This window comes from Coregonus clupeaformis, unplaced genomic scaffold (assembly GCF_020615455.1).
Source record: "Coregonus clupeaformis isolate EN_2021a unplaced genomic scaffold, ASM2061545v1 scaf0305, whole genome shotgun sequence".
Lineage (NCBI taxonomy): Eukaryota > Metazoa > Chordata > Actinopteri > Salmoniformes > Salmonidae > Coregonus > Coregonus clupeaformis.
Genome location: NW_025533760.1, coordinates 343,355 through 367,887, shown reverse-complemented (window position 1 = coordinate 367,887; position 24,533 = coordinate 343,355). Strand labels below are relative to the sequence as shown.

Here is a 24,533-nt window from a genome sequence, read left to right as displayed (position 1 = left end):
GCAGGTGCGCCCAAATGCAGGAACGCCCCGTATTGACGGGCTGCAGTTGCACACTAGTACACTGAGGCGTTAGCTTACTCCCAGGATAGCGCTGTTGATTAGTCGAGCCCAATTCTGGGCTGGACAGGAAACAGGAGACGCATAGCGTGCCTCGCGCAACAATCCTGGGAATATGTACTGTGTTTGCAGGCGAAATGGTTAGTTTAAAAGATGAGGACAGCGGGCACTACAATTCTTTAAACTTATTCACAGAAACGTGTTATTTGGACCATTAAATCACGGTATTTGGAACAAATACCGTGATTACTGCGTTTGGTTTTCATCATCCATTGGGGGAACACAGAAGAGGAGCCGCTGTTAAATCCCAATTAGACTGTAAGTGGATTGTGAAATCAGCTTTTCTTACCCTCAGATGTGTTTTAGGATTTTTGTATTAATAAAACATAACAATCTACTTAACAAAAAATACCTTAAACGAGTTATGGTGTACCAGCCTAGGTGTTCCTTATTGTAGTGTCCCCATGAAAAAAGGGCCGAGAGACGGGGGGAATTGATAGCCTGCTGGGTGTGAATTATTTGTGGAGGAAGGGTAGTTAGTCGTATAGGACCTCAAATGTAAGAATGCCTATGTTTCTAGATAAACATTTACCTTTATAAACGCTATGACGTCAAAGCTAGTGGTCTGTTTGAAGGAGTTATATGCTTTTTGTGGTGTTCTTATGCGGCCATTGAACACTCCTTGCATAAAGGGTGTGTGTGGCTGGCCAGTGACCTATTGAAACAGATTACTGGACAACTGCTGTTAGATTATCGTACTGGTGAATGTTTTTTTAATGAACAGGCCAGGGATACAAAGTCGCACTGTCTGACTCACTGTCTGTGTGAATTGCTCATATGAATGTCATTTGATGATGGTCTAGGATGGGTAAAATGTTTTCATGTACATTTTATGACTTCATCGTCGTCTCTCATCAAAGTCGATTTGTGTAACGGAGATCAGCCTACTGCGTAATGTCATGCCATTTTCAGCGACATATTATGATAGGCCTACTGCCTCGTTGAACAACGATATTGCTGCCAGAGTCCCCACCCTGTTCAGACTGGTCTCAGTCTAGACATAATAGTAAACGTAAATCCGGGACACTAAATTAGTATGTTGCCTGGAAACGCGAGGGTTGAATTGCATTAATTCTACGTCTGTCAGAAATGAGCGTTTGAATCAGGAAAGTTTATTCTCACGACCTCTACAAGCCAGAATGTTTAATACAATTATATATGAACATACTTTTACCGGTTGTTCTTGCGGCTGGTCCTTTTGATGGTAGGAATGTGAGATACATCAACAGGAAAGTATAATTACATTAACTTTTCAAAGTACTGGTAGTGCATTCAGATTTCTATCACCTGAAGCAAGCTCACAAGATTAAAATACATGCACACTTGCCGAGCTCGTGCAGGTGTTTACATGGTTCTGCACATGGTGATAGAAATCTGAATTGACAACCAGCGCTTTGAAAAGTTGATGTAGTTATACGTTTCCTGTGGATATATTGTGTCCCATTCCTGGGCATATAACGCAAACATCTAGCAACCAGAAGTTTGTGTGTACGAATCTCATCATGGGCAATTTTAGCTAATTAGCAACTACTTACCTTTTTAGCTACTTTTTCAACTACTTAGCATGTTAGCTAACCCTTCCCCCTAACCCTAAACCTTTAAGCTAACCGTTTAACCTAACTCCCAACCTTAACTCCTAGAGCTAATGTTAGCCAGCTACCTAACGTTAGCCACCTAGCAAACATTGGCCACAACAAATTGGAGTTCGTAACATCCTATGTTTTGCGAATTAATAATATTGTATGTTTTGCAGTTTAACATATTGTACGAATTGCAATTCATAACATATCATACAGTATGAGTTGTAATACGTAACATATCATAGAAAATGGATGATGGACATCCACAAATTAACACATACCGTACGTCTCGGATTTACGTACAGAATAATACAAAATGCTCTGAGGCCACGTTGCCCTTTTTAGTGGGTAGGCTATCATAGCTGGAATAATTTCTGTTCTGTTGGAAAAATATTTATCTCCATTCGTTCCTGTGACATTATCATTCGTTTTCTCTTTCTACACACATTTAGGCTACATGTTTTGGACGTACGTACGGCCTTTGGCCCTTTGCTCGCTAGGCAACTTTGTTGGAGCTCGCTCACTTTGCAGTTTACTACTTTGCATCCACCATGTTTCGGCTCGTTTCTCATTAGGCGCAGATCGGCTGTATCTAATTTGACCACTGCACATCTCATTCATGTATAGTGGAAGATAGGGCCTATATGCCTGCTTAGACCCAACAAAGACAACATCTGTTATGACCAGCGGTTAAGGGTTTTATCGGCTGCTCTGTTGTCTCTTCTTTATCATCTTTAGGGGTTAAGAGAGGTTTAATTGGCTGTTGAAAAGGCACACTGCTAGTGTTGTGGTATAATGCAAAATCCATTTTAACACTAGTGCTGCTTAAAAGGCAGAGTAAATGGTTCAAGTGTCTGTATGTGTCATATATATATATATATATACATACATACATACATACATACATACATACATACATACATACATACATACATACATACATACAGTACCAGTCAAAAGTTTGGACACACCTACTTGTTCAAGGGTTTTCTTTATTTTTACTATTTTCTACATTGTAGAATAATAGTGAAGACATCAAAACTATGAAATAACACATATGGAATCATGTAGTAACCAAAAAGTGTTAAAAAATCAAAGGAGCCACCCTTTGCCTTGACAGCTTTGCACACTCTTGGCATTCTCTCAACCAGCTTCACCTGGAATGCTTTTCCAACGGTCTTGAAAGAGTTCCCACATATGCTGAGCACTTGTTGGCTGCTTTTCCTTCACTCTGCGGTCCGACTCATCCCAAACCATCTCAATTTAGTTGAGGTCGGGATTGTGGAGGCCAGGTCATCTGATGCAGCACTCCATCACTCTCCTTCTTTGTCAAATAGCCCTTACACAGCCTGGAGGTGTGTTGGGTCATTGTCCTGTTGAAAAACAAATGATAGTCCTACTAAGTGCAAACCAGAAGGGATGGCTTTTTGCTACAGAATGCTGTGGTAGCCATGCTGGTTAAGTGTGCCTTGAATTCGTTCACTTACTTACCAAAATCTCAAATTTGGACTCATCAGACCAAAGGACAGCTTTCCACCGGTCTAATGTCCATTGCGTGTGTTTCTTTGCCCAAGCAAGTCTCTTATTCTTATTGGTGTCCTTTAGTAGTGGTTTCTTTGCAGCAATTCGACCATGATTTACGCAGTCTTCTCGGAACAGTTGATGCTGAGATGTGTCTGTTACTTGAACTCTGTGAAGCATTTATTTAGGCTGCAATTTCTGAGGCTGGTAACTCTCTAATGAACTTGTCCTCTGCAGCAGAGGTAACTCTGGGTCTTCCTTTCCTGTGGCGGTCCTCATGAAAGCCAGTTTCATCATAGCACTTGATGGTTTTTGCGACTGCACTTGAAGAAACTTTCAAAGTTCTTGAAATTTTCTGGATTGACTGACCTTCATGTCTTAAAGTAATGATGGACTGTCGTTTCTCTTTGCTTATTTGAGCTGTTCTTGCCATAATATGGACTTGGTCTTTTACCAAATAGGGCTATCTTCTGTATACCCCCCTACCTTGTCACAACACAGCTGATTGGCTCAAACGCATTAAAAGGGGAAATAGATTCCACAAATTAACTTTTATGAAGGCACACCTGTTAATTGAAATGCATTCCAGGTGACTACCTCATGAAGCTGGTTGAGAGAATGCCAAGAGTGTGCAAAGCTGTCATCAAAGCAAAGGGTGGCTATTTGAAGAATATCAAATATAATTTTGATTTGTTTAACACTTTTTGGTTACTACATGATTTCATAGTTTTTATGTCTTCACTATTATTCTACAATGTAGAAAATAGTCAAAATAAGAAAAACCCTGGAATGAGTAGGTGTCCAAACTTTTGACTGGTTGTGTGTATGTATATGTATGTACAGTTGAAGTCGGAAGTTTACATACACCTTAGCCAAAATACATTTAAACTCTGTTTTTCACAATTCCTGACATTTTAATCCTAGAAAAAAATCCCTGTCTTAGGTCAGTTAGGATCACTTTATTTTAAGAATGTGAAATGTCAGAATAATAGTAGAGTGATTTATTTCAGCTTTTATTTCTTTCATCACATTCCCAGTGGGTCAGAAGTTTACATGCACTCAATTAGTATTTGGTAGCATTGCCTTTTAAATTGTTTAACTTGGGTCAAACGTTTCGGGTAGCCTTCCTCAAGCTTGTTGGGTGAATTTTGGCCCATTCCTCCTGACAGAGCTGGTGTAACTGAGTCAGGTTTGTAGGCCTCCTTGCTCGCACACGTTTTTTCAGTTCTGCCCACACATTTTCTATAGGATTGAGGTCAGGGCTTTGTGATGGCCACTCAATACATTTACATTTACATTTTAATCATTTAGCAGATGCTCTTATCCAGAGCGACTTACAGTTAGTGAGTGCATACATTTTTCATACTGGCCCCCCGTGGGAATCGAACCCACAACCCTGGCGTTGCAAGCGCCCTGCTCTACCAACTGAGCTACAGGAGGCCTTGACTTTGTTGTCCTTAAGCCATTTTGCCACAACTTTGGAAGTATGCTTGGGGTCATTGTCCATTTGGAAGACCCATTTGCAACCAAGCTTTAACTTCCTGACTGATGTCTTGAGAAGTTGCTTCAATATATCCACATAATTTTTCCTTCCTCATGATGCCATCTATTTTGTGAAGTGCACCAGTCCCTCCTGCAGCAAAGCACCCCCCACAGCATGATGTCTGTGTGTGTGTGTGTTTCTTGGCTAAATAGACCCTGTGGACAAACACAGAATTTAGAGTATGACTGGGTTTCCCCGCTTATAGCTACAGACAGACATTCACACTGTAAAGTTAATGACCCTTCATTGACCGTAGAGATTCATAGGTCATCTTGGGAAGAGGAGCAGAGTGCAAAGCCTCTCTGTATGCCATATGGCCCCAGGTACCCAATGCCTGCTAAAATGTCAAAGCAAACGTGTTGGGTTGGAATTGTTTACACTAGTAGGGCTGGGAAAACAGAGGTTTATTTTTGGTGTGCTCTTTCTTCTTGCGAGGTGGCACAAGCTCTGCTGGCACATGGTAAGATTGCTAGTGAAATTAGGCCTACTGGGTGAAGCTGATGAGAACTTATGACACCTTTTGATCTGTCCCAACAATTTATGACCATATGGTAATTTTTAGGCAGGCATGTAAAATATGCCAACCGTACATCCACAAGGCCCCGGAAATACTGAAACTGCCCTAATCTCTCTGTGTTGTTGGGGACAGAGCAGTAACTTTTCTATGGGCAGTGAAGTCCTATCACCAAAGGAAATCCACCAACAGAACATGGGTGTATTCATTAGTGCAAAACGTTTTGCAATGGAAAAATGAAAACAAGCATTTGTTATTGGACACATTCAGGTAGGTCCCTCCCCATTTGGGCCCGTTTTCTTCAGTTTGGTTCTTAGTGAATACACACCAGTTGCGGGCCAGATGATAACAGCCAACTATCAGTAGGTGGTTTCATAGTTTTCTAGTGAACGCTGTTTACATTTACAGGGACAGCAAGTAGCAGGAGTTGTGGGTCGGATTTCACTGTCATGCCAAAATAACAGAGGGAAAAGAATGGAAGGAAGCGCAAAGTGAAGTGTTGTGCATATCACAGCAAAGATGTATCCAATCTGAAGATGAGCCCTACCTCCTATTCACTTGTGGAGTTCTGAGAGAACTGGTAGTAGTTCCACCTTGCCTTTCAATAGACTAGATTGAGTTTTCATCATTATTGCTTACACCTATCCAGTCCTCACAGATCTCCACAAGTGCCTAGGGGTAGGGGCTGGTTGACTTGAGATGTTGGATTGATTGTCAGGATCTTCAGTCAGTCTCACCAATAGATGTTATAAGGTTGGTTGTGTGTTTGTTTCTGAAGAATTGAATGAAGGATCGCGTTGTAACTTACATCGGCAGCTGTGTGGCCACATTATTTTGAAGGGCCAAAGCACTTTCTGTTAGCTGTGTTCTTTGGGGCTGATGTAGCCTGGGTTGTGTTCATTAGGTCACATTGATTCAAAACGTTGTTGCAACTAAAAATGGAATGAGCTTCTCTTATTTGACAAATCCAGGTAGTCCATTCCCATTTTACTCCATTCCCGTTCCATTTGGTGCCTACTTAACACGACGCAGGCTTTGTGTACGTAAACAGCACAGTCATGGTTTAAGTTTTCCATTGATGTGGGGGGGCATCTGTCAGGAGGAGCTTGTCAGCGTCCCAAATGGCACCCTATTCCCCATGTAGTGCACTACTTTTAACCAAGGCCCATAGTGCTCTGATCAAAAGTAGTGCACTATATAGGGAATAGGGTGCACTTTGGGATGCAAGCCTGGTGTCATTTTAGTTTCCTCTTTTTCAAGGGCAGATGTAAGGGAGTTCAGTGTTCCACTGTTTCCCGAGGCCAGGGAGGGAGAAGAGTGGGAGGAGAGAGAGAGAGACACTGCATGTCTGAGAGGAAACTGCAGAGCACAACAACAACCACACAGCTTACAGCCACTGCATGGTTTTCCCATTCACTACTTTTGTTCAAAAAAACATGTTCTCTACCTTATTTGCTCCCATGTCCATCTCCCCCTCTTCCCTTTCATGTCCCAGTGAAAGTAGTTTTTAGTGGTAAAAAGGTACCACATATATCTTTTTTTACCCCCTACCCATTTCAACTATACAAAAAGAATGGAAAGGCCTCTGTGTACAAGGCGCTATACAGTAGGGACTAGGAAGCCACATATAACTCCCTCTTGCCTTTCATGTCAGTGTTCCAGTGAAAGTAGTGAAGCTGCTAATCAGATGAGAAAAGCAGTCCCGACTTGGTTAAATATCCCTAGGGACAGAGGGTGAGGAAGTAAGGGGGGGGGGGGGTAAAGGCTGTGGAGGAGTAAAGGCTGTTCCTATTGGGGGTGGAGGGGGTGTTGCACGTGTAGAAGGCCCTCTGCCCTGCCACCCACCACATGTCCCTGGGCACAAAAGGCAGCCCTCGAGCCACACAAAGAGCAGCAACACCACTGAGATGACGGGTGTAGGTTTACCAAGGATCTGTTACACCCAGAGGGGGTGTGGGGTGGAGGGGCACTTCAAACATACTCATAACTTACCGTGAAGAGCTAGAGGGGGGCTGGAGGGTGGTGGGGGGGAGGGCAGGGAAACCTGAGATGGGTCCTATTGATGAAGGAGGTATCCCTGCTGCCAGTGCCTTGGGTGGGGTTGGGGGTTTGGGAGAGGGCGGTGGTAGGGGCCTCCGAAGGCCAGCTGGCGCCATGGTGCCCAAACGAGTACCACCCTCATACCAACCAGGGCTGGGCCCACCCTGCTTGGATGTGTGATACCATTCCTAGGCATGAGTTTCCCCTATTATAGTCTGTTCTGGTACATGGCTTCTGTCTCTACAGGTCGCTTAGTGTTCATGTAGCATTTTCTTGACCTTTGACAGCTGCAACTGCCATTTTGGAACAAAGGCAGCCACCCGCCTGCCTGCCCCTGGCCCCTTCCTATGGACCAAGATGGAGAAACAGATTTTCACTGACCAATTGTTCACAGAAATTTACAGAAACCAAATCTACATGACTCAATGAAATGAACAAGAAAATCAATGTATTTTTCATCTACATAGTGTTACTTGATGGATACAGTAATTCAGTAGTGCGTCATTTGATTTTTATGCAATAAGAAATGAACAGGAGTTCTTATCTGAATGTTTTAAATGGATCGGGAGCACACATCTGTGGGTCCATGTCTAGATCATGTTTTCAGCCTGTTCGAGGGCTGGTATTCAGACTCTCTTCTCTCTGTCTGTTCCGTCTGATTGGAACAGGCAGAAGGAGGGCACCCTTGCCTGTGTTGAGGGGAATATATCTGGGTCCTCATTTAGCAGGCACGCTCAAGCGATGCCATGCAGGCCACATAGGAGAGATGAACAAAGTGCTGCAGAGGCAAAGTGTTGTCCCACAATGAAAGGAAATGTTCTCTCTCCCCTCTCTTTACCCAGTACGTCCTTTCTCTCTCTCTGTCTGTCTCTGTCTGTGTATATATAGTGTCATTATAAGTAGCTTAGGTAGTTATTAATCAATCAATAGCATGAGCACAATGGCAGGTGGCTCGTTAAGGCTTCTGCACGCTTAGGTTCGGCTGGTGCACCGAACAAGTGTGCTCACTTACTCCCTTTAAAAGAGCTTCGATGGAAAAAGTGGCAATAGTACTGTTTGTCCATCTTGAGACGCAGTAACCAGTATAGTCAATTGTCAGAATGATTCTATACTGAACAAAAATATAAACGCAACATGTAAAGTGTTGGTCGATGTTTGTTTCATGAGCTGAAATAAAAGATCCCAGATATTTTCCATAAGCACAAAATGCTTATTTCTCAAATTTTGTGCACACATTTGTTTACTTGCCTATTAGTGAGCATTTCTCCTTCGCCAAGATAATCCATCCACCTGACAGGTGTGGCATATCAACAAGCTGATTAAAAAGCATGATCATTACACAGGTGCACCTTGTGCTGGGGACAATAAAAGGCCACTAAAAGGTGCAGTTTTGTCACAAAACACAATGCCACAGATGTCTCAAGTTTTGAGCGGAGTGTGCAATTGGCATGCTGACTGCAGGAATATCCACCAGAGCTGTTGCCAGAGAATTGAATGTTAATTTCTGTACCATAAGCCCCCTCCAACGTTGTTTTAGAGAATATGGCAGTACGTCCAACCGGCCTCACAACAGCAGACCACGTGTGACCACGTCAGCCCAGGACCTCCACATCTGGCTTCTTCACCTGCGGGATTGTCTGAGACCAGCCACCCGGACAGCTGATGAAACTGTGTGGGTTTGCACAAACTAAGAATTTCTGCACAAAATGTCAGAAACCGTCTCAGGGTTGCTCATCTGTGTGCTCGTCGTCCTCACCAGGGTCTTGACCTGACTGCAGTTCAGCGTCGTAACCGACTTCCGTGGTCAAATGCTCACCTTCGATGGCCACTGGCACACTGGAAAAGTGTACTCTTCACGGATGAATCCCGGTTTCAACTGTACTGTGCAGATGGCAGACAGCGTGTATGGCGTCGTGTGGGCGAGCAGTTTGCTGATGTCAACGTTGTGAACAGAGTGCTCCATGGTGGGGTTATGGTATGGGCAGGCATAACCTACGGACAACGAACACAATTGCATTTTATTGATGGCAATTTGAATGCACAGAGATACCGTGATGTGATCCTGAGGCCCATTGTCGTGCCATTCATCTGCCGCCATCACCTCATGTTTCAGCATGATAATGCACGGCCCCATGTCGCAAGGATCTGTATACAATTCCTGGAAGCTGAAAATGTCCCAGTTCTTCCATGGCCTGCATACTCACCAGACATGTCACCCATTTGAGCATGTTTGGGGTGCTCTGGACCGACGTGTACGACGGCGTGTTCCAGTTCCCACCAATGTCCAGCAACCGCACAGCCATTGATGAGGAGTGGGACAACATTCCGCAGGCCACAATCAACAGCCTGATCAACTCAATGCGAAGGAAATGTCTCGCTGCATGAGGCAAATGGTGGTCACACCAGATACTGACTGGTTTTCTGATCCACACCCCTATCTTTTTAAAAAGGTATCTGTGACCAACAGATGCATATCTGTATTCCCAGTAATGTGAAATCCAGGGATTAGGGCCTAATGAATTCATTTCAATTGACTGATTTCCTTATATGAACTGTAACTCAGTAAATTCTTTGAAATTGTTGCATGTTGCGTTTTATTTTAGTTCAGTGTAAGGAACACAAGAAATCTGTCATTCATTTAGACGTTTTTGCAGAGATCTTAGTTGCGCAATTTTACGTCTAAGATGTTTGGTGCAGTATTTCTCAAGTGAAAAATGTTGCATGAAAACAAGTCATTTATCGTTGAATGACAAAACACTTAATTGAAGTATCCCTTGACCAATGACCTCGAAGGGTGTAGCCTTCGGCTCTGAACTTCAGCTTGCCTCGAGGAAAGAAATGTGTGCACAACCACTCAAAAAAACTTGCCCAAGACCAAAATGTCGTCATCATATATGCACAAACCGTTTGGATAGGAAGCGTGCAGACGCCTTTAGCCTGTGTCCTCAAAGGCCACCCTCTTAGCTACAGGCAGATGGCTTCTGCTCGCTCCTCCTGTGGTCCAATCAGTGTCGGCATTAGTGTCATGTGACAGGATGTTTGGGAAATTTGACCGAAACATGAACTCGTCCAATAATAAATAGTTTTCGTTGCAAAACGTTATGCTACGGTTTGCACTAACGAGTACGATCCAGGTCTGAATAAATTATCTAAGAGAACCACTGATTTGGTCCATTGGGTCTAGTTGAAGCGTTCGAGCCCAGCCTGTGCTGGGTTCTCCGATCTGGTTGTGTCCCAAATAGCTCTATGGGGCCGGGTGAAAAGTAGTGCACTATGTAGGGAATAAGGTGCCATTTGGGAAGCAGACTGTCCTGTTTCCCTCCAGTGAGAAGTTCTGTTCTGAGTGACCTCACATGACCTCTGATGTTTTCTTCATTGCCATGGAAACGGGCCGTCTCCCATCAGCCAGGTGGGATAGACATCATTATCCTCCCCATCCTGTGTGCTCGCTGCTCTCCTCTCCCAGAGTTCAGCTGGTTCTCATGGAACACTGACAACAGCACAGACGTATGTGTGTGTGTGTGGTTTATGTATGGGGTGGTAGAGAGAAGCCAAGATTGACGTGAGAGGAAGGAGGAGAGGGAGACGAGGAGAAAGAATCACACAGGGTGTGCGTGACTGTGTGTTGTGTTGATATGGAATTGTAGAGAGAAGCCAGGATTTGTCTGAGATTTACCAGGATTTTCATTTCTGTGTGTGTGCAGACCCTGGGAATTCTAGTCTCAGGTCATTAGCTGTGCAGATTAAGCTAGCTCTTCCGCACACCCCACTGCGAAAGTCCTCCACTATTTATCCTACCCGTAGTTTGTGTTTGCTCTGTTTCCCCTGAGTGGTCTCTTCTTGGTCACATTCCTTTTAAATCCTCAGGGAACTGTTTTTGTCATATGAACACATGCATTTTTGTAGATGTGTTGTGATTCAAAGGAAAAATGAGTGTGCAATTGTCTTTCTTTGGGACACTCTGCTCTATTGTATTGGGGTTTCTTGTGTGTGTGGTTATGCTCAGTGTGTCTGTCTTTGAAGAGCTCAATGGCTGTAAACAGTCCTTGCACTTTTGGTACTTGGGAGATTCTCTCTTACCATAGCACCTAGACATTTAGCTACATGGGTGGTATTCAGTAAAGGTACACTTTAGCAAAACGTTTTGCAACGGAAAGCTCCATACTACTTGCCAGACATAGAACTGATACTGGTTGTGGGTGTGGGGGGTCTGTGGGTGGCTATTGATACTTTTATTGGATTCCTCATGTCTTACTCATTGTTGGGAAGAATTATGGTCCAAATCGGATGTTATGTACTAATTTTAGATTATATGAATCCTATAAATTAAAAATGGCCAATCCTCTTTCTTGTGCTTTTTGAGGTGGAATGGCTCTGGTCTGTTCAAAGAGCTGAGACTGGGCTCAGTATAGAATAGAAATCCTCCATTATCCATTAAAGATGTACAACTTGCCTTCACTTTCTTGGTTTCCAGGCCCAAGCAAATATTACTAATTTAAAACATGCAAGATGCGTTACACATATTACTCTCTTCACATCTGTTGTAGAATAGCTTTCACTTTCCAGATATGGCAAAGGCGCATATGGATGGGAGTCAAATTATTTAATTTTATTAGGATCCCCGTTAGCCGACGCCAATGGCGACAGCTAGTCCTACTGGAGTCTGACACACAACAACATTACAGACAAAATACATATGCATTAACATTAACATGTAGTGTGTGTTTGCATCTATCAGTTACACATGTCAGTATATACACACAAAAAGTAGTTCACCTGGGGTAGAGTTCTTGTGCCGTAAGGTGTTGCTTTATTTGTCTTTTGAAACCAGGTTTGCTGTTCACTTACATGCAATCATGGCTCTGTATAATACTGTACGTTTCCTTGAATTTGTTCTGGACCTGTGAGACGAGTTTGAAGTGAGACGAGTTAGAAGGCAAAACAGTGGCTTTGTCCCAATATTCTACCCCTTCAGCCTTAGTGTGCACTTGCACGCTCCCCATCATTGATTTAAATGCATTGGATTGGTGTAAGCATTGGCTGGAGGGAGTTTCTACCATTTGTTAATCCATGAGGGGAAGTGTGCAAGTGTACGGTTTAGGAGAAGGGTGGAGAATCGGGATGTCACATTGCCCATTTTACAACGAGCCCCTAGTGAGGTTATTGGCTAACCTTTCCTCAACCTTCAGCTACCAAGTTGCCAACACAATAGTTACAAGACTGATGGCAGTGGTTGGGAACTGGGTCATTTTCATTAGGGCACACTGTTGCAAAAAGTTTTGAAAAAGAAAAGGAAACTGAGCGTTTCCTATTGGACATGTCCAAGTGGTCCCTCCCTGTTTCAATCTGTTTTCTTCTGTTTGGTGCCTAATGAAAATGACCCTAGTGATCGGATGGAGAGCATAGAGAAATAAATTAATAAACGAGAGAGATGTCTGAGCAAGACCGTGCTGCTCTTAGTGTAACTGATGTCATCCGGAAATGCGTGCTTGGAAACTCTGAGGTCATTCTCATCATTTCTCCTCAAGTCATTTGACCAGTTTCACACAGTCAACATCTGGAACACTTGGCTGTGTAGCAGTTTCACTTTGTAATGCTTTGCTTCTTTAATACCAGTGTTCAATAGGTGGTGTTCATTAGGGAACACTCTGCAAATAGCTTTTCAACAGAAAACGAGGGTTTCTTATTGAACAAGTTCAGGTAGTCCCTCCCTGTTTTTCTGTTTTCTTACATTTAGTGCGTATGACCCTGGTATACTACTGTAGTCCTAACTTCAGAGGGAGTTATAATGGTCAATGTCTGAATGTTAAATGTTATGCAACAGTGTGCTGTTCCCTTGCTGAAACCATGTCACAAGGCTTTGAATAAAGGTGAACCAGGCCAATAATGTCATTGGAAAAGGTTGCACCTGCTTTGGCTAGCCTACTGTAGATATTTCACTTCACCTTATGCCCCTCTTTCTCCAAAAAAGAGATGGTGACTCGTATCAAACAACCACCTGTAGCTTTAGTCACTCACTGGCGGTACATATGAGTGTTTTACCACTCTCACACAGTCATGGTGCGCATTCGTTTTGTTTCTGTTTCTGTTTGTGTGTGTGTGAACACCACCTCATGTTAAGTGTGTGTGTGAGTGGCTCATTCTCACACACACCCTCATTGTCTAATACCCTGCCTCTCGGAGTCCAAACTCCCTGACTCACCCGCTGGGCTGACTGGGCTAATCTCTTGGCTGGGGCCTGGTTTATTGTGTGGTGATCCTGATTACACACTGCCAAATGTAGTAAGGCCTGGAACCAGATCAGCTGCCGAGCTTGACGTCCCTATTGGTTATATGGGGCATCAGAGGGCTACTCACAGGTCCAGGGTCAGCCAACATGAACCTGTTGCAACAGAAGTGAAGAAGTTTACAGAGAGCGAGAGAGTCGAGGCCCATATTCATAAATCTTCTGAGTAGGAGTGGTAATCTTGGATCAGTTTGGACATTTACATCATAATGAATAATGGGTAGGGTAGCGCTCCTAGTCGGAGGGGTCTTTCACGCCAAATTGGTTTGGTGCAGGTTTTTCCGAACTCTGGTGCATTTACCCCCTTAGTTCGGTCTGAACACTATCTGCACTCGGGAGTGCACTAAACAACTCAAAAAGGGTGGTCTCGGTCCGTTTCCATTCGTACTGTGGTGCTGTTCGCTACAGGTGAGAACGCAGTCCCGACCAAACACAGGAAAATAACCAGAGTCGCATTATTATTGGTTGTTTGACTGCGAGCATTTGCTGGAAATACACCCATCATAACTTCAGATCTCTGAAACATTCTGTGACTAGTAGCGCATCCGATGCAGATTAGGGGAGATGGGCTATACGTGGGATATAGTCTACTAAAATATAGCCTATTCACGTCGCAGTTTCCTCCCGCATGTTGTTGGAAGGCTAAAGTAATATGAAGATTGGGACAAAAGTGATGCTTCATGATAATTAATGGATTTAACGTGAGCATTTTTGTCCAATAAACAAATTACTTGCATGGATACGTGGTTTTGTTTAGGAATTATTGTTAGTTCGACAATTGCCAGACCAAATGAAAAAAATACAATGTTACAAATAATTGAACTCTGATTCGAACTAGGGTTGGGCGGTATCCAGATTTTCATACTGTCATACCGTTAATGTACCATACCGAGGTATACGGTATTACTGAATGTGCACACAAGGGGTGCTATTTCAGCAACAAAAAACGCACAAAACAATTTAGGCAACAGGGATCTTGATCCAGGAGGGGATTGAATGTCTCTGCTGTAACCAATAAGCTTGATCTTGACATTTTAGGTACTTAGCTAGGAAGTTAGCAAACCAAATGCATAGCTGGAGCCCAGAGCTGGATATAATTTATTTGACACATCTTAGATTTCTTATACTCCTGGTTATAAGCAGTGGCACAGCACACAGCCCCCGTGAGGCTATATATATATATATATATATATATATATATTTTTTTTACGGTATTGTAAATCATACCGTCTGTATTTAGAAATACCCCCCCGTTCATCGTGGGAAATTCCTGACGCTCCATATCCCCTAATTCCCACCATGTGTGCTACTTTGCCGGTGCGCTCCAGGCTGAACCACGGACAATCCTAGTGAAGAGTGGGATCAGCTCCTAGTAATGGGATCCATACCGCGCCCTGGGAGAGCTCCCTAGTCCCTATGAGTGGCTGTCTATATATGGGGCGACAGGTAGCCTAGCGGTTAGAGCATTCAGCCAGTAACCAAAGGTTGCTGATTTGAATCCCCAAGCTTACAATGTGAAAAATCTGTCTGTGCAAGGCACTTAACCCTAATTGCTCTAGGGCGGGAACTGGATGGGTGTGAGCTGGCTAGGTCAATGTAAACGGATTATGTATCTTTATGGATTGTGTATAGGCAGGATATACACTACAGGATATACAGTGGGGAAAAAAGTATTTAGTCAGCCACCAATTGTGCAAGTTCTCCCACTTAAAAAGATGAGAGAGGCCTGTAATTTTCATCATAGGTACACGTCAACTATGACAGACAAAATGAGAAATTCCAGAAAATCCCATTGTAGGATTTTTAATGAATTTATTTGCAAATTATGGTGGAAAATAAGTATTTGGTCACCTACAAACAAGCAAGATTTCTGGCTCTCACAGACCTGTAACTTCTTCTTTAAGAGGCTCCTCTGTCCTCCACTCGTTACCTGTATTAATGGCACCTGTTTGAACTTGTTATTAGTATAAAAGACACCTGTCCACAACCTCAAACAGTCACACTCCAAACTCCACTATGGCCAAGACCAAAGAGCTGTCAAAGGACACCAGAAACAAAGTTGTAGACCTGCACCAGGCTGGGAAGACTGAATCTGCAATAGGTAAGCAGCTTGGTTTGAAGAAATCAACTGTGGGAGCAATTATTAGGAAATGGAAGACATACAATACCACTGAATCTCCCTCGATCTGGGGCTCCACGCAAGATCTCACCCCGTGGGGTCAAAATGATCACAAGAACGGTGAGCAAAAATCCCAGAACCACACGGGGGGACCTAGTGAATGACCTGCAGAGAGCTGGGACCAAAGTAACAAAGCCTACCATCAGTAACACACTACGCCGCCAGAGACTCAAATCCTGCAGTGGCAGACGTGTCCCCCCGCTTAAGCCAGTACATGTCCAGGCCTGTCTGAAGTTTGCTAGAGTGCATTTGGATGATCCAGAAGAGGATTGGGAGAATGTCATATGGTCAGATGAAACCAAAATAGAACTTTTTGGTAAAAACTCAACTCGTCGTGTTTGGAGGACAAAGAATGCTGAGTTGCATCCAAAGAACACCATACCTACTGTGAAGCATGGGGGTGGAAACATCATGCTTTGGGGCTGTTTTTCTGCAAAGGGACCAGGACGACTGATCCGTGTAAAGGAAAGAATGAATGGGGCCATGTATCGTGAGATTTTGAGTGAAAACTTCCTTCCATCAGCAAGGGCATTGAAGATTAAACGTGGCTGGGTCTTTCAGCATGACAATGATCCCAAACACACCGCCCGGGAACGAAGGTGTGGCTTCATAAGAAGCATTTCAAGGTCCTGGAGTGGCCTAGCCAGTCTCCAGATCTCAACCCCATAGAACATCTTTGGAGGGAGTTGAAAGTCTGTGTTGGCCAGCGACAGCCCCAAAACATCACTGCTCTAGAGGAGATCTGCATGGAGGAATGGGCCAAAAGACCAGCAACAGTGTGTGAAAACCTTGTGAAGACTTACAGAAAACGTTTTACCTGTGTCATTGCCAACAAAGGGTATATAACAAAGTATTGAGAAACTTTTGTTATTGACCAAATACTTATTTTCCACCATAATTTGCAAATAAATTCATTAAAAATCCTACAATGTGATTTTCTGGATTAATTTTTCTCATTTTGTCTGTCATAGTTGACGTGTACCTATGATGAAAATTACAGGCCTCTCTCATCTTTTTAAGTGGGAGAACTTGCACAATTGGTGGCTGACAATACTTTTTTTCCCAACTACACTACCGGTCAAAAGTTTTAGAACACCTACTCATTAAAGGGTTTTTCTTTATTTTACTATTTTCTACATTGTAGAATAATAGTGAATACATCAAAACTATGAAATAACACATGGAATCATGTAGTAACCAGGAAAGTGTTAAACAAATCAAAATATATTTTATATTTGAGATTCTTCAAATTGCCACCCTTTTGCCTTGATGACAGCTTTGCACACTCTTGGCATTCTCTCAACCAGCTTCATGAGGTAGTCACCTGGAATGCATTTCAATTAACAGACGAAGTACATATTATGGTAAGAACAGTTCAATTAAGCAAAGAGAAACGACAGTCCATCATTACTTTAAGACATGAAGGTCAGTCAATACGGAACATTTCAAGAACTTTGAATGTTTCTTAAAGTGCAGTTGCAAAAACCATCAAGTGCTATGATGAAACTGGCTCTCATGAGGACTACCACAGGAATGGAAGACCCAGAGTTACCTCTGCTGCAGAGGATAAGTTCATTAGAGTTACCAGCCTCAGAAATTGCAGCCCAAATAAATGCTTCACAGAGTTCAAGTCACAGACACATCTCGACATCAACTGTTCAGAGGAAAATGTGTGAATCAGCCTTCATGGTCGAATTACTGCAAAGAAACCACTACTAAAGGACACCAATAAGAAGAAATTACTTGCTTGGGCCAAGAAACACGAGCAATGGACCTTGGACCGGTGGAAATGTGTTATTTGGTTCCAACCGCTGTGTCTTTGTGAGACGGTGCAGGTGAACGGATGAGCGCCGCATGTGTATTTCCCACCGTAAAGCATGGAGGAGGAGGTGTTATGGTGTGGGGGTGCTTTGCTGGTGACACTGTCTGTGATTTATTTAGAATTCAAGGCACACTTAACCAGCATGGCTACCACAGCATTCTGCAGCGATAGATGGCCGAATTTACCAGCCACGTCTATCGATAGTTGTTGCAGTGAAATCATAAACATTCTATTGAAATAGTTACTTGCATAGTGCAGTCTTTTGTTTAGACATGTAGCTAGCAAGCTAACAGTACACTTTTGAACTTGAAATGAAAACGACTTTTTGACAATTCGAAACGTGTAATATCTGAAAATGTAGCTAGCTAGACTATCTTACCAGTATACATGGAGGGACGCTTCCCCCTCTCTGTTTGAAGATGTAATCCGGAGACAGGTGTTTTATACAACAGTCTTCTGTGTGTTCTCTTTTCGACTCCGTCTGCATATTTGCAATCAAACACCAGAATTTTCTTCATCTCCTTAGCTATCATACTCTAATTCCACTGATTTCAAAACTCAGTCCTCCAGAAAGTAGAGAGCAACACTTATGCAGATCTACTATGTGATATCTTTCAAACAAGCTGCATTAGAAAGGATTACCTACACATACTGACCAGCTCATGTTATAGACAGAAGCGTGCTACATGGCTGACCAATCCGAATTTATCTCTCGACATGTCCAGCCCACTCATTATCTCAGCCAATCCTGGCTAGCGGGAAGGTTCCAGTCTTTTTTCCGTGGCTAAACCACGTAATTTAACAATTATATTTGTATTTACAGATGGCATACACGTTTGTTATTAAGGCACATGAAATTTCAAATGTTCCACTAGGCATTTCTGCATTTTGATTTAAAAAAAAGTTTACGTTCAAATGGCGCTCCTGTGAAGTAGCGGGGCAAGACTCCGTGTAATGAAATGCGTCACGATGTAAACGGAGCATTAGTTAGATAATGCAGGAGGAGCATGAGGCAGTGTAACGATGTCCTAACTACTGTGAATGCAATGTGATCGGAGTGGTGGAGGTCACGGGTTTGGATGTGTCACACGCCACGCACATGCACGCACGTGCACATGCACACACACAAATGTTTTACTACCTGCTGCGTTCGTTGTGGGTAATGTCCATTACTGGACACACAGTCCTAGTTTCTCTCTCACTTTCCTCTGTAACAATACTCGTTTTTATTTTCATCTGACATCATCACCTCTGCATAGTGCCCTCTTTCCCACTTCCTGCTTCCTGCTCAGACAGGAAATGTGAGATTGGGGCCGGAGCAGGAAGTATGGGTGGGAGAAGGACACACCTGTATCCCAGGGAGATTTGAATATACAGTACAAGAGGCAGTGTTTCCCCTACATTTCGTTTTTGGGCGGAGCGCAGAAGCCTACACCAACATCAACACTTGTCTCAATGGAAATCAACAGAGACAAAAGGTGCAACCATAGTGGCTGTAGGGGATAAATACTGGCAGAGGGGAAGGGATAGGACTGTGGATAGTGTGATACGTTTTTCAGGAGTTTTTCATCCCTATCCCAAATAGAGGACTTGATTCTCTAACCTTGGCTTTGGCCCTTGAAACTTAACCCCTGCGCTTAGACTCCACCCAGTGTAAGAGATTGACAATAAAGGTCCTGCTCTTTTGGATCCTGGGATCCTCTCTAGCACCTGGGATGATGTCACACTTGTTTACTTCCTGTGTGCTGAGAGGAAGCGGCAGCCGCTTTGGGCGTCACGGCTGCTACTGCAGCGCCTACAGCTGTTCATACCTACATGTCAGCTCCATTACAATGTCACAGTGTTGACTGACGCACATAATTGCTGGGCAGATATCACGCAGAGAAGGCTTGATCACTCACTGTAAGTCAAGCTGAGTGATAGTATCAGAAACAGAGACGCTAACACAAAGGCTTTGTGTGTTTGTGTGTAAGTTGTTTTCATGTCTGTGTGTATATTAGACACACACACACACACACACACACACACACACTGTGAAAGAACACCCCCCTGTGTTTTGAGTGGGAGCCACATGCTTCGTGTGGACAGTCCGTCTGCACAGTTGTTCTACAAAGGGACAGCTGAGGCCAGCTGGGATAGCCAAGGCTAGAGTGTGTGTACTCGGAGGCAAACAAACACCAACCGTGTGGCCATGTTCACCACACAACGAGTCAGCATTTTCACACCAGGCTAATGGTCCATCTATGTGATTCATTTGAATCATGTTGAACAGAATGTGTAACATATGAGTCAGCATTAAAAACAAAAATGTATATCTTTTTTGGGACTTTATTGAACAGATAGAGATGGAGGAAGACCCTGGGCAAAGATAGAGGTTGTGTCAAAGGGCAGTAGGCCGGATTCAAACCTATCCCAACACTGTAGACGTGTGATAGAGGTTGTGGCACAACCGCTAGACCAGCCAGGCCAAGAGTCAGCATGTTTTTACATGAGCCTAATGTTCCATCTATATGATTCATTTGAATCATGTTTAACATATGAGTCGGCATTCTTTCTGGACATGAGACATATTTGGTTGTGATTCATCTGCATCAGTCTGAATCACTGTACGGGATTTGTGAATCGTAATGCGAGTCAGGGTTTTGATTAGCTTTGTAGTTTGGTCTGTGACTCAATGTGAGTGTCTGCCTGTGGAAGTTCATTGCTCCTCATTTATGTGTGTGTGTTTGTCACATAAGCTGCCATAGTGCGTGTGTTAGCTTCTTAGCTTGATGCAATTGCTCAGCCCAGTGTGTCTTTCTAAGAGTGCTCCACACCCAGGCATGCTCTGAAGCTAATCCCTGTGACGTTGAGATTGATCTCTCGCTCTGTGTGTGTGTACAGCGACGCAGTCCATGCGATTTCTCTACAGCACTATGAGAACAAGCACCATCGATCCATTGGTCCCATTTTTCACTCAGTAATGGCCCTTGCCATGGGACCATTATCCATAGGTCCCATCTTTTTTGTCTCCACTTTAAAACACAAATAGATGGTGAATCAAATCTGATAGATATTTTTTCTCCTGTTCTCTCTTCTCTCCAGGACATAAAAGCTTGGTCCTGACTGTTGCGTTGGCTTCATTTGACCTTTTGACCTGAGCGGGACAAAGGGGAGAGACACCAGAGGTAAGATACACTTTTAACACCTTCCTTTAGCCTGATGTTTAGTCAGTTACCAGCCACCACTACATAGCTAGGTGGTCGTAGATGTTAGTTGACGACAATAGGACTTGGCAAGACGGCACAAACCAATCTGGAACTACCAGGCTAGCCAGTACATTGGCTCCCATTCCTATTCTTTCAATAGAGACTTTCTGACTCCTGTAGTTATTGTATAATAATATGGACATTTTAGAAGATCGAACCCACAACCCTGGTGTTGCCAACACCATGCTCTAACTCAGTGAGCCATTGGAACCAGTCATGGACTCTTCTGACAGAATCTCAACAGTGAAAGAGAGGCTCTTGCTCATAGAAATATAATTACTAGAATGGCCATTCCCATTCAAGCCAATGCTCTGTTATTCTATTTCAATCGTGGTCTGTTTTTCTGTAAGTTGAAGAGGAGACCCAGGAAAGACAGAGGACAGGCAGGGGAGGGAGTTGGGAGAGAGGGGGCTGCGTTTCATCCCAGGAACATGTTCCCTCCCCTTCTGCCTTCATTCACTCGCCTTCACAGATCTGATAGGACTGTATATGTGAAAGCAATATGGTGGAAACTGGGTGGAGCTGTTGCTTTACACCCACCCAGTTTTCTCATATCCATGAAGGGGAGTGAACGAGGGCAGAAAGGAGGGAACATCTTCCTGGAATTAAACGCAGCCAGGGGGCCCAGGCGAAGCCTCCCTTAGCTAGCCTCGTAAATCGGGTCAAAATGAAAAAGGGGTTAAGGCGAGGATCTTGTCTTTGGGTCGGGGATAATTCCAGGCTAAAGTGGAACCATGTGAAGGGGTGGACTGGAATGATGTCTTGATGTGTCCCAAATGTCACCCTACTCCATACATACAAAGTAGTGCGCTATGTAGGGAATAGGGTGCCATTTGGGACTTAGTCTCTGTGTGGCTGCCTAGTGGGTGTAGTGAAGAAGTTTGCTCCCCGCACCCGGCCTGTTTCGGGAAGGGGAGAAGTACTGTTAAAGTGAATTGTCATGCATGCTCTGAGAGTTTGTGTGTCCTGCGCAGTCTTGTGTCCCCTCCACCACCACTGTGGAGAACTTGCTCTCCGTGTCTCCTGGCTCTCACACTGTCCTCATGGCGGTGTGTGTCTCCCAATCCTGGTCCTCGAGGGGGGGACCCATAGGGTGTGCAAGTATTTGTTCTAGCCCAGCACTAACACACCCGACCCAACTAATCATTGAGCCTTTCATAAGTCGAATCAGGTGTGTTAGTGCTGGACTAGAACAAAAACGTGCACCCCTCTGGGTCCCCAAGAACCAAGAGGTAGGAAAGCAGTGTGGTGTAGCAGTAGTGCTGCAGTCTACCAAGCACGTTTTGTCCAGGAGCAACATGGAATCCAATCCTACCCCAAACACGTTCTCACATTCTTCCTTCTACAACTGTAGCCTACATCTACATTCCTAACTGTCTAAATAAAGAGGAAAAATACATCAGTAGGATGGGAAAATAGTAGGTAGGAAAGTATGTGTGACAAATAGGGGTGAGGGGAAGGATTCATGTGCCATGTCAGTGTATTTAGAGACCTATACTAATTCCTTGAGGATGAGATGCTTTCACTGTGGGGATGAGAGTAGACTCCATGAGCGTCACACACACACACTCACACACAAGCAACCTTCTGAAGTGGACCTTTTTATAGTAAACAAAACATACAGTACCAGCCCCACTCTGCCCTGTCACTCAGGGTGCGGGTGTGTGTGTGTGCTTTCGAGTGCATATGTATGCTCGAGTGCACACATCTGAGCATAGCACAGCACACACTCAATCTACACAGCAGTTTTGTTAGGGAAGAAGCACTCGTGATCGTCGTGTGTTTTATCTAGGCAGGCTAATTAGCTGGGGTGTGTTTGGGTGTTTATAAGTGGGACGGTGGCCTGTAATTTACACCAACTAACCCCTTTTCCAGTTTCCTTTAAGGTTATATGGGATGTAGGGTGAAGTTGCACCTAGTCGCTGATCTTGGATCAGTTTAGCATTTCCCCCACTAATGGTTAAGGTTAGGATTGGGGAGGGGAGGTTTGGGGTGAAGTGTATCACTATAGACAGACATATACTACTGACTGGCAGGATGCTATTGTTTCTATTGTCTCCATGGAGATGATACAAAACACATGAATTGTGCGCTATCAAAGGGTGTGTTTGCATGTGTACATGTGTGCGTGACTTTGACTGTGTGTTTGTCTGTCCTTTAAAAGCTAACAATCCCCTTTGGTGGTGAGGGAATCTGACTCTTGAAGATGGAGAGTAAGCCCTCGGGAGCTGAAAATAAACTAGCGGGGAACAGTATAGTTGTTTGCGTGTATATATGGGTACGTCCCAAATTCCATGTGTATGTTGTGGGGGGGTGTTGTACACCCTTCAGGGCAGGCTGGCATTCCTGAATATTATGGGACGCCAGAGATGGAAGGTGTGGAGTGGTCGTAACGCCGGAGGTAGCGTGGCGGACGTGAGGTGGCACTGCTGACGGACAGACAGACGAATGGACAGTGACACACTACCGACAGTTGCTAGAGTCAGGAGGCCTAACAAGACAAGACTGTGTGTTTGCGTGTGTGCAATGTGCCAGTTACCAATAACCAATTCCCAGCCAGCTGACAGAGGTCATGAGGTCAGGGGCTTGCTGGAGCAGCTGGCAGGAGCTGGGGCTGCTTGGATTAATGAGGACATTCTCAGCTGTTCTGGGATCTGTGCTGTGGTGCCAGTCTGTGGTCTCGGTCTGTCTGCCTATAAGGAGACACTGAGCCCATGTGCACAGGTCAGGTGTGGTTGGACAGCTCTATACCCACTGTGCTCTTTGTTCCCAAACAGGTGTGTGTTACGCACAAGATGTCTACTATAGACACACCACGGTTAGACACTGATACTGAAATACTAGGATAGCTAGTAAAAGAGACCGAATAGTACAATTATAAACGTACAGCAACATTGTTATTGAGCCGACATGCTAGCTGCCAAGCTAGTGTTACTCTGCAAGGAGATTGAGGACTTTTAACACATTCATGGGTTATTTCTGTGCTGGGTGACTGTACTTCCATTGTGTGACTGTTTTTTACCCTAGTGAGTAGTCTCTTTCTCTGTCTAAATTGGCTTAGCGATGATTGCCCAATATGAAAATCAAACCCAGCAAAGATATTTGCCCACGATGAACAAACTGATGGTTGTTATGAGATTGGAAACAATGTTACTCATTACCCAAGGATATTAATGATAAACCTTCTGATATGAGATAGTCTATGGTTACATAGCTAGTGGTTATCATCATACATAAATGCCTATTTATTCCTGCAGCATACATTGCCATATTAATTAGCATTTTCAAAGACCATGCAAACGGAAATTAATTATATAATATATGCCATTTAGCGGAGCTATATAATAGCTCAGTGATTTGGAAAGGCACACGCCTGTCTATATAGTTGAAGTGCATGTCAGAGCAAAAACCAACCAAGCCATGAGGTCTAAGGAATTGTCCGTAGAGCTCCCGAGACAGGATTGTGTCGGCACAGATCTGGGGAAGGGTAGCAAAAGATTTCTGCAGTGAAGGTTCCCAAGAACACAGCGGCCTCCATCATTCTTAAATGGAAGAAGTTTGGAACCACCAAGACTCTTCCTAGAGCTGGCCGCCCGGCCAAACTGAGCAATCGGTGGAGGGCCTTGGTCAGAGGTGACCAAGAACCCGACAGAGCTCCAGAGTTCCTCTGTGGAGATGGGAGA

The 24,533-nt window shown here is 43.9% G+C and overlaps 1 pseudogene; it reads left to right on the top strand.

Annotated features, from left to right (window-relative positions):
- Positions 1-331: 331 nt before the first annotated feature.
- The window catches only part of LOC123484410, a 66,955-nt pseudogene continuing 42,753 nt past the window's right edge, over positions 332-24,533 (top strand).